This window comes from Lynx rufus, unplaced genomic scaffold (genome assembly GCF_022079265.1).
Source record: "Lynx rufus isolate CCGP_SWC_20201006 ecotype Redwood Valley unplaced genomic scaffold, mLynRuf1.p SCAF_2, whole genome shotgun sequence".
Taxonomy (NCBI): domain Eukaryota; kingdom Metazoa; phylum Chordata; class Mammalia; order Carnivora; family Felidae; genus Lynx; species Lynx rufus.
The window spans coordinates 11047860-11064668 of NW_025814834.1; the positions used below are offsets into that span (position 1 = coordinate 11047860).

General features: G+C 47.1%; 1 long non-coding RNA gene across 1 annotated transcript; it reads right to left on the reverse strand.

Moving 5' to 3' along the window:
* Positions 1-9717: 9717 nt before the first annotated feature.
* On the reverse strand, positions 9718-15425 carry LOC124515840 (uncharacterized). Its single transcript, XR_006962882.1, has 3 exons — positions 15352-15425; positions 11215-11889; positions 9718-10397 (listed from the first exon to the last, which is right to left on the reverse strand). It is a non-coding gene; the product is annotated as an uncharacterized LOC124515840 (long non-coding RNA).
* Positions 15426-16809: the final 1384 nt, after the last annotated feature.

Here is a 16809-nt window from a genome sequence, read left to right on the forward strand (position 1 = left end):
TGGGGACATGCGGTGCCACATGCGGGCACCATGCTGGTGCACCAACAGCTTTTCCCACTAAGAGCAGGAGGCTTGACTTGAGGCCTGACCCTGCTGTCTACCAGCCGTGTGCTCTTAGGCAAGGTCCATGACCCCTGTGGCTTCAGTTTCTTCATCGGAGAGATAAGAATGATGCCAGCATCTAATTAATGGGGCTGTTATCTCCGCGTCTGGCTTGCTCAGAAACACTCTGTGTCAACGATGGGGATGATAACCAGCATTTGTTTTCCTGAGGCTGCTTGTTTGAAATTGGGGAAAGGGTGTATTCATATTCCTGCCATTTAAACTGATAACCTAGATCAACTATTCCTCTGATAATCACCTATGTGCAATTTGGAGTCCTCTGTATACATTTCCAGTTATGTTAGTATGGGTACAATTTGTATGAATATGAAAACTAGTTTACATCCCTGGGGACATAACTACTTTCTATGTAGATCCAAATAGATTTGTCTTCTTAAAGAAATGGCCCGTGAGGATTTGGAATGGAGGAGAGGGCTACGTGACTTAACAACTCTAGAGACTGTCCAGAGAAGAACAACAAAAGTGGGTAAGGACCTGAGAATGTGTAAAACGTGAACAAGGGAGCCTAGCATGGGCACGATACCACCTTCCATGCCTGGCACAGAGTGAGTCCTCCATTAGTGTCTGATGCTTAGGAACTTAGAGGATCCAGGGCCCCTGGGTGGCTCAGTCGGTTGAGTGTCCGACTTCAGCTCAGACAGTGGTCTCACGGTTCGTGAGTTCAAGCCCCGCATAGGGCTCCACGCTGACAGTGCTTCAGACCCGCTGCCTCCCTCTCTCTCTGCCCCTTCCCCTCTTGACCACTCTTTCTCTCTCTCTCTCTCTCTCAAAAAGAGATATTAAAAAAAGAAAAGAAAGAACTTGGAGGGTCCATTTGGAAGAGGAAGTAACTGTGTGCAGGTAGAGGTCAGGGTTGACAGAGGCAGATCCCCAGAGACAGAGGGCAGCTCAATACAGAGAACTTCGTGCCAGCACGTCCAGTAACAGACCAGCCTGTCTCAGAAAATCCTGAGGATTTCCCAGCGTGGCAAGTTTTCACGGAGGCGCTTTGACCAGCTGCCGGCTTGTGACTGCGGGACACAATGTCAACGGGATGAGAGTCCAAACTACATAGGAGGTCTAATTTCTTCCGTGTCGGTGCTGCCGTTCTTTGATTCTGCTCTGCCTGTGTGTTTTCACAAGGGGAGAAATGCGGACAGGGGAATGGCGCTCGACTGGAGGTTGGAAGACGAAAGCTCCCATCCTGCATCCTGCCCTTCCCATCGGTGACCTTTGAGCAATCCTTTGTCCTCGCCCAGTTACTCATCTGCAGATCGTTGTCTTTCATTCCATGCAGGTGCAGCCTAACGTGGCCCGCGTATTCATGCTCTGGGCTCTGGGTCTGGCACCCGTCCACCTGACAGGCTGCATGCTTCCTCTGCTCTGACGTCATACGAGGCTCCGGTCATGAGCATGATGCCTATGCTCAGCTCAATTTAACCATATGCGTGTGGGTTTCCCATCACGACGCGGGCAGTTCCCGCCTCGAGCCCCCATTCAGCACCCAGCACCCGGCCGCTTTCAGGTACGTTGATATGAGTCCGGAGATTCCTCTGGAAGCCATTTCGTGTTCAAAACCTCATTACGTTCAGAACTGTATTTGTGTTGTGCTCCTCAGAGTTTACTCTAAACTCCCAACTCCCAACTCTAAACTTACACGATAGCCACTTGGCCTGGCTTGCCGCGGAGAAAGGCCCGGAAGTCTCAGTCCCGGTTACCCTTGGTCCTGCCCTCCTACTTGCGTTCGCAACCCCTCCCCCTACCCGCCAGGGTCCTCCCTGCCGCCTCTTTGCAGCCGGCTGCTGAGATGTGACTATGTCTTGCTTTGGATCCCAGCTGGACCGTCTGTGCGTCACCTCTCCCTTTGCTCCTCGAGGCCAGCAGAACCTAGAAGGCTCTCTAGCTTTTCCTGTTGTTACCTTTCGTGCCCCGGTCGTGGGCCCTGAGAAGTTTCCGGTGTCTAAACTCACCAGTTGGACCATGAGAAATTAGGGGGTTCTCTCTAACCCACCTTGGGCTGCCAGGTCTACCCAGTTTCCACCCGTTGTGGTAACGCACAAAAGCTCCGCTGTGAGGCTTCTTGGATTCCAGTATCTCAGAGAAGGCTGGTATCGTTCTTCTTTGCTCCTGGATCCCAAACGCCAAAGAAGTTCTCCGTCACCCCCCCTCATCTTATAACAAACTGTCCCCATCTTTCCTTCGTCTACCCACGTGACAGGGTCATTTTCTAAATATGCTGGTGAGTGGTGCTGGTGAAGGGGGTCGGTTTGGAACCGGTCTTCCAGTACTTTCTGCCGGACTTGTGAATCACCAACAGGCAGATAACACTCAGCAGTGCTTTCTACGGAGTCGACACTAGCACGAGCCATGCCTTTGGAGGATTATAAAAAGGTGTCACGTCTTGGTTGGAAAATTATAAACGATGCCCCTTCACCGTTCTAGGGTTCCAGGGCCAGGATTAATGGGGGCACCCCCATAGCAGGCGGACCTGAGCTGGCCACGGGCCAGGTTTCTGCACACTCTTCCTCCAGAGCAGGGCTGTCCTCCGCGCATGCCCAAGGGGGGTGTTGATCCTTCCAGCCCTATTCACATAAAAGCCTTTAGCCCCCCTAAACTCGCTTGTGTGGCTCATCCTCTAATGAAGTGCATTTGCCTGCAAGCCGCTTTTCAATGCAGAAGAGGTAAGGGCAGAGGCAGTGTAAGAGCGATTCTGTGAGACTTGCCAACAGTCAACCTTTTGATGCTGTGGACCGCTGTGTCTCCTTCAGGGAGGCATCGTGGCCTGGAAAGGACGCCCAAATGAGTCAGAGAAGTTTGAAGTTGAGTGCCAGTTCTGCTGTGTACAGCGGGGTCACTTTTAGAACCTGGTTTCCCTCACTCACGGCAGGGGTAATAATAGCGTTGGTCTCGTGAGACTCGTGCACCGATTAATGATGTAACTATACGCAACCCACCGTTTACCCCTTTAAATCTGCAGGCATCTAACATTATTTTTCTTTAAACATTATCATACTGCCATTATCTGCCTCTACAGCTGAATTATCTAACTCTGGAACGTATCCATGCGCCATGTAGCTGACCATCCATTCAAACTAAGTATCACTTTGGAGGGCTTTTTACACGTCGGTTACGGTTATTTAGCTGCTAAGTAGCCCACTGGCAGTAGGGGGCAGCATTATACATATGTTCCCTATGAGCGGGGACCCTTGCTTTCCAACGTGCGGAGACCGCAGAGACTGGGTCACACAAAGGAATGTACCAACCCTCTTGCAGAGTGCACTCCCTCCGTCGGGATTCCAGAAACCCGTCCTTGCTGACCATTCCCTGGATATACCAAAACAGCACACAAGACAGATTCTTGTTCATCGTTTTGTAATTTTGTATCTGTTGAGGTTTGGTCATTTGAATATGTGCTCCTCTTTGCTTGGAAAGAATGTTCAATGTTGGTGAGCTAGACTCTCTTGTTTTCTATCGCATTTAACTTTACTTATGCCTCACTGCTATATTCTCAGCCACAGCTTAATCTGTTGGACAGAAACAAAAGAAATCAATTATGGAATGTATAATACGATAGTGATTACGGTAGGAGACAGAGCTGTAAGAAACCAAAGCACGTGGTTTGGAGAGCCTTGCTAATAACATGCAAATATGCTGGCAACGGTAACCGTAATAATAATTTACATTTACTGAGAGCTTACTTTGTGCCAGCCACAAAGGGGTGAGTGTGTTACACAAATTATGACCTGATTTAATCTTCACAACACCTCAGTGAAGTGAGGATCATTGTCCCCATTTTACAGACGGAAAACTGAGGCTTTGAGAGGGCAAGGTAAGGAGCCTCCTTCCCCCTGTGTGTGGCCTTTTTAAACAGTTGTTTTATTTTTTTCGCTTGCCTTTTTAGTCTACACTTTTTATTCAAAAAAATCTGAAATTCTATTTTCTCCTGCCTTTTTTTTTTCTTGTTAGGTTTTCTTTAATGTTTATTCATTTTTGAGACAGAGAGATAGCGAGCATGAGTGGGGGAGGGGCAGAGAGCAAGGGAAACACAAAATTCAGAGTAGGCTCCAGGCTCTGAGCTGTCAGCACAGAGCCCAAACGCTGCTGGCTGGAGCTCAGGAACCTTGAGATCATGACCTCAGATGCTTAGCCAACTGAGCCACCCAGGGGCCCCCTGCTTTTCTTTCAAAGAATGTAGCCCCTTCCCCAAGAGGAGTCTGTGCGGACTCCAGAGCCACGGCCCTGGTAGGGCAGTAATGTCTGTCCCTCTGTCAGCCAGGACTGTGACTTCACGTGGGTCAATTCAACCCACGGCCTGGTCGCTAACAGCTCCTATTTCAAAATGGAAAAGGAAAAAAAAAAAAAATTCAAACCGCCCTCATCCTGTCTTCTTTGCCATGGGAATATACGCAGAACTACTTTCGGCAACACGGAATTTGAGACCCAGGGTGCTGTCCTTGTTGTTGTCATTGCTGCTGTCATCCTTTCCCCCGGAATTAAATCCCCTGGACTTCCCGTATGTCTCAGAGCAAAGTTTGGGGGTAATCACAGGAAGGTGGAGCGGAGCGGAGCTCAGCTGCTCTACCATCAGTGGGGGTTCCGGATCTTTCCCCCCTCGCTCCCCTTTCTCTCAGTGCCACCCCCTTCTTTCCCAAAGCGTCTGTGGCTTTCTCCTGCCTCTCTGATCTACTTGGTTCTTTCTTGTTCCAGTCCCGCGCTGCTGTCTCCAACGGGACCTACGGAACAGCATCCTTTTCCCAAACCTGCTCGTCTTCGGACGCTTCCTCCGCTTCCCTCCCTCTGTCCTCCTGTTGAATCGGCCCCCGATGAGTGTTTTGATTTCCAGAACTCCTGCGCGGCCCCTTTGGCAGACCCTGCAAGGAAGGCTCTCCGTCAGCTGGGCTTCATCCCCCCGCTAGGGGGCCTCGGGTCGGCTGGCGGCTGCAGATGGGGTCAGAGCCCGGGTGCACGTGGGGCCTGACTCCCACCAAACAGGCGGCGCCTGTGCCATCCGGAAGCAGAGCCACCGTCGGGCAGCAGAGATTGTGCTGCAGCCGCGGGCTCAGCCTCCCAGCCGGGGAAGCGCCGCCGCTTTTTCGGCAGCAGCTTTAACAGACTTTGCCACGTCTGCCCTCTCGCTTCGTGGATGCTGGAAAGCAGGGCGCGGGCCACCCGGAATGCCCCCGGTGCTGTGGCCCCGGTGGCCATCCGCCGGGTGCTGGCGTCCTGAGTCCGTGCTTTCTGACCGAGGCAGAGCTGGCCACCCACGTGGTTCACCGGCTCCCTGGTGGTGTTTTCACAGACCCCCCTGAAGGTTCCGCTCAACAGCTGTTCTTCTAGCCCTCCAGTGACTTGGAAACGTTCTCGTTTCCTGTTTTAATGACTTTTGTTTAAAATGAAGTCCTGGGGGCGCCGGGGTGGTTACGTCGCTTAAGCGTCTGACTCCCGGTTTCGGCCTAGGGAAGGATCTCACGGTCCGTGAGTTCGAGCCCCGCATCAGGCTGTGCACTGACAGTGTGGAGCCTGCTTGGAATTCTCTGTCTCTCTCTCTCTCTGTCTCTCTCTCTCTCTCTATCTCTCTCTCTCTCTCTGTCTCTCTCTCTCTGTGTCTCCCCTGCTTGCACTATCTCTGTCTCCCTAGAAATAAACAAATAAACTTAAAAAAATAAATAAATAAGGGTGCCTGGGTGGCTCCCTAGGTTAAGCATCCGACTTCGGCTCAGGTCATGATCTCGAAGTTCATGAGTTCAAGCCCCGCGTCAGGATCTGTGCTGACAGCTCAGAGCCTGGAGCCTGCTTCGGATTCTGTGTCTCCCCCTCTCTCTCTGCCCCTCCCCCACTCATGCTCTGTCTCTCTCTGTCTCTCAAAAACAAATAAAATGTTTTTAAAAAATGTAAATGAATAATAAATAAAACAAAATAAAGCCCTGCCCAATCATTACTCAGTCAGAAAAAGTGATTGGAGAGAGCAGATTTTCAAAGATAGGCATCTGGGAGTGGTCATCTGATACGATTGGGTCTGTAACCATTGTAGGATGAAATATTGAGAGTCCACAGCATGGGGGCACTTTGGCCATCCCAGTGGCCCCCGAGAGATCATGCTGGTTCACTAGGTAGTGACAATACACTAATAAGATGGAGTGAGCAAGGGCAGGATACCTTGCTATACCCCATCGATGCAAGTGGTTCAGAGATAAAGTCCGTTAAATGCAAGGATCTGCCACCTTCCAGATGTTTGTGGGAGACCAGTATTCTCAAGCTTGTTGGGACATAAGCTTCACAGAGAAGAATAAGATGTTGTACCCCGCACTCCATCCAATTAAGAGGCAAAAAGCTTGGTGGGAATATGGAAGGCCTCAACTCATTTACTGAGTGACCTCTAAGGCGGCTGACTGAGTGGGACTGAACTGGGAGCACCCTCAGTTCTCCAGGCTGCAGTGTGAACAGCCCCACCTCTTGGTTCTTAAGGGTTAAAGCATAATGGATGATGGATAGAGCCTCTAGACAGAGAGACGTGAAGGAAAAATCACTGGGTTTCGAAGTACACCATGGCTTCTTGAAGAAAATCTTCTTTGGAAAAATAGTGCTTGGCTTGCTATGGAGCCCTAGTAGAGGCTAAACCCCTTGCCAAAAGACCAGTTGCCTTGTAAATGGAGGCGTCCACCCCGAACTGGATGTTGCCTGGCTCTGTAAGCAATAAAGTCAGGCGTAACCAGCAGCACGCTATCAACAAGAGGGAGCACATTCGTGGGATCCCATTGGAGCAGATCCTGAAGGCATCAGTTCGTTGCATGAACAAACTGTATACCCCTAGGATGTCTATACTGCTCCCCTGACATTTTCTCTTCTGCCCACACCTCTAGCCATGTCAGGAGCTTTGCAGCGGGCTGAAGAAGACAAAAAAATTAAACATGATTGAAATGTGCCTTCATGGGTTGGACACGGACAGCTGCAGAGTTACAATCCCAGTTAGCAGTAACCGTCAGGGACACTGGGGAGTGAAAAGCCATGTTCGGGACAGAACTCGAAACGGCACAGCTCAACGTCCAGTTTGCCTGGGGTGGGAAAGAGGGCCTGGTGTGTGAGCAACGGCTACCACTTGGAAAAACGTTCAGGGAACTGGAAAGAAAAAGTTGGAATTTGGAGACAAGGAGGTCTAGAGAAGACGGAGGCAGAGGGGATCTCAGAATGGGGCCAGGTCGTGAGAATCTTTATTACGTCCTGTGAATGTTGACCAAAGACAATCCCCTGAGCCCCCAAAATGAAGGTTTTCAATGATGAAGAAAAAAAAAAAAAAAGAAAGTAAACCCACCCCAGAGCTGTCAGTCAGTCTCCTCCCCACCACCCCTGCTTTTTGCTCAATGGGCCATGAGTAAAGCGGCTGTAGAGGCAGGGGTGAAGGGGAAGCAGGGCCCGGGCAGGGTTTCTCGTCACCACTGGACTGGCCCATCTGGTGGGTCCCAATCATCCACAGCAGCAACCAACCTGGAATCCCATTCTTGTACCATAGACCCTGAGGACCAGGCTGACACCATCAGGTTTATTAGACGGAAGCTTCTCATCATGGAGGGGACGGAAAATCGCCCCCAGTGGAGAAGACACCTACACTGGGTAAGAATTCTTCTCTGCCTCGCACGCTCCTTCACGCATCACGATCTGCCTGTGGTGCCGCTGTAGACCCACGTGATGGTACCAGGAGATGAAGCCTTCGGGAAGTGATTAGGTCACGAGGGTAGAGCCCTTATGAGTGAGATTAACGCCTTTAGGAAAGAGGTCCGAGAGAGAACTCCCTAACCCTTCTCCCCATGTGAGGACACAATAAGAGGTCATCTGTAACCTGATAGAGGGCCTTCATCTGCCCACGCTGGCACTCTGATCTTGGACTTCCAGCCTCCAGAAATAAATACATAAGACAAATAAATGAGAAATACATTTTTACTTTGTCTAAGCTGCCCAGTTGTGGTATTTTGTTAGTAGCCTGAACAGACTGAGACATCATCCTGATATCTAAACAGTGTTGCCTCTGTGGGGCGCCTGGGTGGCTAAGCAGGTTAAGCATCCGACCTCAGCTCAGGCCATGAAGACCTGAGCCCAAGCATTCCATGTCCTTACCACAACCTCACCACCTGGAAGCCACAGGCCTGTGGAGCACTCAGTTCCAGATCTGGGTGGAAAGTGACACTTGGTTAGATTAGGGTGTGTTGTTCCTGATGTGGTTATTTGCTCTGAACCAACAACCACGTTGGGTACTGATTCTCCCATCGTCAGAATGTATTACTCTGGGATCCATAGGATGGAGACGAGAGTGGCATTTCTTAACATCCCATCGCATAATTCACTCGTGAAAGTTTGCTTATCATCTTTTTACCAGTTGTTCTACTGGTTTAGAGGTCTGAGATCCCAAGGACAAAACTATTCCACCGTTGGACAAAACTATGTTTCCATACCCAAGAACTGCCTTTGGCCCATTGTGGGTTCCTCATGTCCCTGGATAAACAGGTAAAAGAGAAAAGGAGGGTCACCACATTGACTGAGGAGATTAGGTTGGTTTTCAAGGAGAAATGGACTTCCTGTTAAATTAGGCACACAATGGGAGAATATTTCTCAAACCAAGAAATCCTGGGAATGGCTCTAGATCATGCTCTATATCAGGTGGTCAAAGTCAATGGAAGACCATGAGAACCAATTTAACAATAAGACTCATGCCCCTCGAGAACCAAGGTTTCAGTTTCCCCCTGAATTAAGAACCCCAACCTGCTGAGGGGGGGACACAGAACTGGCAGTGGAGGAAGGAAGACAGAAATAGCAAATACCGAATAAAGCCACACAACCAGATGCAGAAATGAACACTGTGAGGGTGACATGTTTCCGCTCACCATGCTGTGTCGTATCTTACCTTGTCCCTCCCTTTTCCTACTATTTTACATGGGGCTTGGTTATAATTTTGCCAGTAGGTTATAGCAAAACAACCCAGGCAGAGATCGAACTAAAGGAGGAAAGGCTGACCTCCAGAGGCGATGGCTGACACCGGTAACATTTGGGTGTCTGCTTTGGGGGGCAGGTTGAATGTGTTATTTGCATGAGCGATGGTTTCATGACAATAATGAGGGCATTTTTTGTTGTTGCTGCTGTGGTTTGAAAGTTTACAGGCAGGATGAAGGGTATTCGTGGGTGTGGGGGGGCCAAAGGTGTGGTCTGTGGCCAGCATTGGATAATGTCTCCATCTAGTCCATTCCAATCCCTTGTATTGGATCAGGCATTACTGCACGCCGGAGGCTGAGAATCCAAGACTGCATCTCCCAGACATCCTTCTAGCACACGTGTTTCCACACGACCTCGCCACCCTAGACCTCTCTCAAGCAGAATGGGGGGAGAGGTGTCTAAACCCTGATTTGGGCTCTGTTTTCAGCTGCAATATTAAGTGCGGGGGTGTCAGAGTCAGAAGAATGAGAGTGTGAATCCCCTCATCGATTGCCGAATCCTGACCTTCCCAGAGCTGAGCCCCAGCATCCCGTACGTGGAAGGATAACCTCTCCCTGTCGTGAGAAATAAGTGAGATCATGAGTGTAAACCACCTAGTACAGTACCTGGCACACATCGCCAAATGGCGGTTCCTCGTCCCTCAACAATTGACAGATCTGTTTGGCAGTTTGGCAACTGGTCGTATCTTTTCCAGAAACACAGTGAGGTTAAAAAAAAAAAAAATAGTGCAACATCGTAGGAACGGTAAGGAAAGAATTCATGATATTATCTTAACAGGGCATGAAGCCAGGGGAACTATCACGGCAATCTGATTTCTTTTTAGAGGTAGGAAGTTATCTGGGCCAAAGTCCCCTTTAAAATGGGGGGTTAATATCCCACTAAAACTTCGGGACCGCACCACGGCTTTAACCAGATGTGTTCAAGTGGTTTACAGATGACAGAACCGTGTTCTTGGGTAGCTCCCTGCTTCCTCTACGGTCTTGATTTATTTCCCTCTTGGAGTAGAATGTGCTCTTTAATACATAGCAATCGTCTACTGTGTTCTTTTTTTTCTTTTTTTTTTTTTTTAGCACCTTCCAAGTTAGAGTTCCTAAAATATGTTGTTACATGGTCTCCACTTTCATGTTAGAGCAGAACTGTTGGAAATGCTTGTTCTCAAAATTCACTCACCACTTTAACCTCCAGCAGTGAAAACAATAAAAACTTTAAACCACATTTCTTCACAGTGGAAACCACCACTTTTTGAAACAATGAAGCGAAGTTAGCTTTCAGGGCTGGCTGTCCCACTGATGCTATTGTCCTCGAAATGTTGGTACCTGATAAACCGGAACAGAACAAGAAAGCTATTCATTGGCAGGTAACAAAATATACAATGTGTGACATATTAATGACATAACCTGCTCAGTACTTCCCATACACAGAGCCGAGAAAGGAAGTTCACCTTTGGGAACTGGTTTAGAGTAAAGAAGCAATCTGCTTTCTCTTTAGTTAAAATATTTCATAAGCCCAGTGAAAGTTATATGCAATCCTTGAATATTTGCAGACCATATTCATTTGATTCTTCTAATTTAACCCAAAATATAAAAACATTGAGCAGATATTTAGGTGGGTACCTATATAAATATAGTACATAGATATTCTTTAATATATGTATTAATTCCACCCATTAGCAGGTGATAGGATGGAGGTAGAGGAAAGAACAGGGAATAAAACAGAAAATTAAAAAAACCAGAGTTAAATGGTTAAAAAGAAGGGAAAAGGAGGCATTAAAAGCAGACACAGGGAGGGAATTACGTAGGGCATATGAGCAAAGGGAGAAAGAGAAGGAAAGAAAAAGAGAAAGAGACAGGTTGACTCTGAAATATAATAGGAAACGTGCCAAATAATCTGAATCTGAACAATCGGAATAGGTCCTGGGAGCGAGGGATCATGAGTGTAGGAATGAAGCTGCCATTTCTCTTTCCTCCCTACTTGCCACATCCGTGGGTTCACTGCGTCCCTCGTGCCTAGTTCAAGGACAATAAACCCTTGCTCACTAACTGAATAAGGATCAGGAATCATCACAGAACCACACAAGGTCACTTGCCAAGACCTTGGAAAGGTGCTCTCGTCCATAGGCATGGTTCGACTTACCTTGGTTCTTTCCAGGAATAAAGAATTCACTTCTCAAGGCAGTTAGAGATAGCTTTGTTCTAACAGGATAAATCTTCAGTGTCCACCAACAGCCCAGCTCTGGAGACCAGACTCAGCAAGTCTAATAAATCTTCTACAGGACTGCCCATGGGAAGCCAGCTCTATGTGCCCTTCAAGGTACCTCGAAACCCTGCACACCCTCTTCTGCTTTTCCAGGTATGGCTCATTCTCTGCTTGTGGTCTGAACGCCACAAGGGAAAAGGGCTGCTGCCTCCCTCATTCTAGAGCCTACCAGTGCGATGCTGTATCTTCAATTCCGATGATTTTCTTTGGGCAGCCCCGTGGTAATTGGAAGAGCTCACCCTGGAAGGGCAGGTTACACTTTGCATGCCTCACACTAAAAGACAGTCTCCTTCCCCTTCTGAGGGTAGAAAGCTCTGGAAACTTGTTCAAACAGGATAAGAACCTTTGTCTTCATCTCAGTCTCAGCTGTCTTCGTGCGCCAATTCTCTTTCCCACTAGTGATGCTCCAGAGATCTCTTTTTCTCCTGTGTCTGCCCTTCACAAGGGTCCCGCTGGACTTGTGCTAATTGCCAGGGTATCACAAGCCTCTACACCGGCCTCATGACTCCACAGCATGAACCCAGGCGACTGAATCAACCCTCGTCCTCTCTCCTGTAAAACAAGGATAATAATGGTGTCAACCTCTTGGCATCCTTGTGCGTTCTAGCAATACGTGCAAACCCTGGAACAGGACTGGGCATTCAGGAGGTGCTCGGAAAGCATTAGCTTCTATCACAACGCTTACTCTGCTTCTAAAAAAAGCCGACGTGATTTATAAAGTCACACTGAAGAGTAGCTAGCTGACTATTGGCTACAAGTGTCATTTGCCAGATTCCTTAATGTTGGGCTTGTGAAAGGGCATGCAAAATTTTGTGGATACAAGCATTGATTCCCTCTTATTCTCAACTCTGGCAGCATATTAGAATCATCTGGAATTTTTTATGGTTTGCTTTTTTTTTTGAGAGCGGGGGAGTGGCAGACAGTGAGGGAGACAGAGGATCTGAAGCAGGCTCCGCGCTGACAACAGAGAGCCTGATGCAGGCCTCGAACTCGCAAACTGCAAGATCATGACCTGAGCCGAAGTCGGATGCTTACCCACTGAGCCACCCAGGCAGCCCCAGATAATTCTGGTACAAGTAGTCTGGGGTGGGGCTCAGGCATTGCTCCCCAAGCAAGTGTACTCATGGACATCGGTGAGAACCACTGATGCATAGTAAGGTCTTTAACTAGAATAGACAGCAGATCGTTTTGTGGTTTAAAACACAACAACAAAACAAAAACATACGTCAACCACCTCCTTTCCACAATCTTTGATCAGGGGGCTGAACTGAAGCCAAGTGCCTACACATTTCTAAAAGGTGATTCTGATGTGCCCTGGAGAACCAGGGGCCACCAAATTTTCATCACACCTGTGATGAAGAGAGGTTGGCTCCCAAACAGAAGTCTGAGCTGTGGTTTCTGCCGGGGATGAGGTTCGCCCCTATCCAGACCTCTACCTGGACCCAGAATACTTGCATTCAGCCACCCCCCCCCCTGGAGGTGGGGGGGTGGGGCAGCCCAGGGTGGAAGGGGCCACCAGGAATGGAGAGAGCCCTGGGGCCTCTGGCTCTTTCTTTCCCAGTTGGGCCAATCAACAAGAACTGCTTTCACCCCTGAGGATGCGAAAAATCAGGAGAAATGGCTGGAGCCATGACGTCCCTTCTTTATCTGTATCCAGGATATTATAGGTTGACCGACAGAGCCTGAAGAAAGTGGTTTCTGTTTCTGTCAACATATGCATCTGAGGCCGGATTTCCAACAGTAACTGACACACATTAAATCCAGGAAGAGGAAGACGATTGTCACCTCGTTTCACTCCGCTTCAGGTATAAATGTGCCAATCGACAGGCTTTTATCAAAGAAGAACCACACTCAAATAAAGTAAAATAAACGGTCGTGTTGTTCTGTATTTTTATCTGTTTGCATTCTGTAATATATTCTCTTTTTTCGAAGGGACATTTAGAGATCAACGTGATTTTGCTCCCTGTGCTTTCTTGAGACGAGTGTCCGCTGCTCTGAAATTATTCTTCTCATAGTTAGGAGGTGAAAATGTTCTTTATTAAATGAGATGATGGCATAGTTGCTTGTTCGTTTGTCTTTAATTACTTTGCCTTGAAAAATAAAGAATTGATAACTCTGTGTTCCTCAATCCCCCTTCACGGTGAATCCCCCAGAATCTGGGAAACAAGTGGTTTCTACTAGGTGCTCATCAAAGTACTGAAACAATATTCAAATATACAAAGTATATGGAGAACTGAAGCAATATACAAAGAGTAGGTGTGGAGTAGGACTCTTAACAAAGTGCCCCAGACAGGTTTTTGCATATGGAAATCTGACTACCAAATTAGAGATAATTGCATTTTTAAAAGGGAAATCTCTTTACCCAGATAGATCTATAACTAGTGACATACCATAATGAAAGGAGGAGCCAAATGATTAAATTGGAGGGAAGTGAGGACTAGTGAATTTGAAAAGTGCTTCTTTGGGGGCATCTGGGTGGCTCCGTCAATTAAGCACCGACTTGGGCTCAGGTCATGATCTCACGGCTCTGTGCTGACTGACAGCTCGGAGCCTGGAGCCTGCTTCCGATTCTGTGTCTCCCTCTCTCTCTGCCCCTCCCCCACTCACACTCTGTCTCTATCTCGCTCTCAAAAATAAATAAACATTTAAAAATTTTTCTTTTAAAATAAAAGAAAAAAGAAAAGTGCTCCTTTGGAATAATTAAAGAAAACAGGGAAGACATACTATGTTGGATAAATGATGGATGGATGGATGCATGTGTGGAGGGAGGGGGGATGGATGGATGATGGAGAAAAGAATAAGGGCTAGAAACAGGAAGACTAGAAAGATTTTGGAATAGGGAGACAATGAGATGAAGAGAGGAGGAAGGGGACAAGAAATATGAAAGTGTATAGATAGCATGGAGGAAAGAACACTGCGAGCTACTCTACAAGTGAATTAAATGGTCCTCGTGTCTTCAGTTTCCTCATCTGAAAACAAGCGAATTGGTTCCAATTATCTCTAATATCCTCTCCAGCGATGGCATTCTCTGTGTCTAAGGAGAGGTAGACAAGGAAGACAGAAAAGGAAGAAAAACAGAAGAGAAGAGGTTCAGTAGTTCCAAAGTGCTAAGCTATGTATTAATCCCTGTAACAAATTACCACAACCTTAGTGACTTAAAACATCGCTTTACTCCCTTACTGTTCTAAAAGCTGGAGGAGTCCTAAAATCCAGGCAGCCCTCCTGTGTAGTTCTCACGCAAGCTTTGATTCAGTGGCACAGCCTGCTTTCATGTTTCGGCACTAGCTTCTTCTATCTGTGGTTCCCAAGAATGCCTTGGTGACGCGGCTGTCACATTTAGGAAATAAAAATCCAAGATGCTCTATTAACTTTGAATGGCAGATAATCAGCCCATAGTACTTTTAGGTTAAGTCTGCTCCAAATATTGCCTGCAACATAACAATTCTAAGAAAAAATACGTTGCGTATCTGGAACTCAAGATGAACTGGTTGTCCTCTATTTTCCCTGGCAACCTTCCTTGGGAGAGTGTACCCATTTCAAACAGGCAGATGGGAAACCCAGCATGGGTAATTACACTCTCAGAGAAGTTTGTGGTCCCGGACAAGCTGAAAGTTTGTTCAATAGTAAGCAGCTTCTCACGTTGGACCTATGCTCAGACCAATTTCTTCCCCCTCATTCCGCCAGAGACTCCAGTCCCTTCCAACCTGCTTCAAATGTGAAGCTGAGCAGATTACCACTCTTTGTAATTCCTGCAAACTCATGTTGCCGGGGAGTCCCTGCCCCCAACCTATTCTGCAGCCTTAAGTGTTACTCACTCCTCCTCTCTTCCCCAACTCCCTCCACACAGTCTTCCTCCAGCCTCTCACATAAGTCTTTGAGCCAAAATGGGGTTCATTTGCACTTGCATTGTCAAGGAGAGAAGGAGAAATGTCATAATCACCACGAAAGGAGCTGAACATCTCCTAAGTTAACACCCAGGACCAAGCAGGAAGGGCTGCAAGTAAATCCTCTTACTGTCTGGTGAATTTCCTGTTCCTTTCCAATTCTCTGTGGATTCAGAGTCCGGGCTCTTCGTCGGGCTCAAGCAGTTTTTGTGAGCATCTCCAAAAACTTAGAAAAGAAACTGAATATGGAAAATAGTGCAAAATAGGAATTTGTTTAAAGGTGGGTGGTTTTTAGGCTTCCGTTTATAAAATGGTCTGACCCAGTTTTCAACTAGGTCAAGATGTGGTAGACTGAGTTAAATCATGAAAGGCACAAATTACCCTAGAGCAGAGGAAGATTTTTGTGAAGTCACTTCCTAGCTGCTCCTTTAGCTTGAGTGGAACTGGCCTTTCCAGTTGAGGGAGTGTCCTGCCCCCGGGAAAAGTGAACTCATCATTTTCCCATCCTCCTCCCAACTGTGACCAGGCCGCCTGTGCCTTCCTGTTTTAATGACTTGGAGTGACCCTAAATGATTGGCATTGTGGTGCTTTTCGTCTTTCATCTTTTGTTTCCTTTTTCTTTTTTTCTTAGCAAAGTAAGAAGTAAAGACACTGGAAATTTAGAAAATCTAACCACATTCATCTTTTTTTCCTTCTATCTTCTCTCTGATATCATAACTCGTAAATATTGCCCCCATTGACCTGGTCGTTTCCCCAAGCATCTGCAAATGAGTAAATTAATTGGACTTTTCTCTTATGACCATTGTTGGCTGTTGGGTTTTTTTCCCCCTAACTTCTATTACTTGGTTTTGTTGAACTTTGAAATATAAGCCCTCTTGATTTCCTGTAAATATTTGTTCTTTTAAAAACTAAGCCTCGGGCGCCTGGGTGGCTCAGTCGGTTGGGCGGCCGACTTCGGCTCAGGTCATGATCTCGCGGTTCGTGAGTTCGAGCCCCACGTCGGGCTCTGTGCTGTCAGCACAGAGCCCGGAGCCTGTTTCGGATTCTGTGTCTCCCTCTCTCTCTGACCCTCCCCTGTTCATGCTCTGTCTCTCTCTGTCTCAAAAATAAATAAACGTTAAAAAAAAAAAATTTAAAAATCTTAAAAAAAAAATAAATAAATAAATAAATAAATAAATAAATAAAAACTAAGCCTCATTTTATTCTTACCCCATGAACTTTTAATTTCCCGATTCCCGTTAGACATTTCTGATCGATTTCTCTGTTTTCTGTTAAAACTTTGTTTCTCAATTCTCTTTCATGTATCTTTCCCCTTCCTTCACCTGAGAGGAAAATGGTCTTAACAGCCTGCCTGCCTTCCTTTCTCTCACTCTAGTCCTTCCTCATGTTTTTAGTTTTTATACATTTTATAAATTTTTCCCTCAGATTTCCTCCCGACTCATTCCCTACCTGCTTTTCTCCTTTGTGTCTATGCCTCAATCTTCCCTTTGAAGTTTTCCTTCGTTTCCTCTTTTTTCTTTAGGTCTTCATGTTCTTGCTTCATGACAAGAATGCATTTATTTTGGGGGAAAAAAGCGCTTCTAGTAAA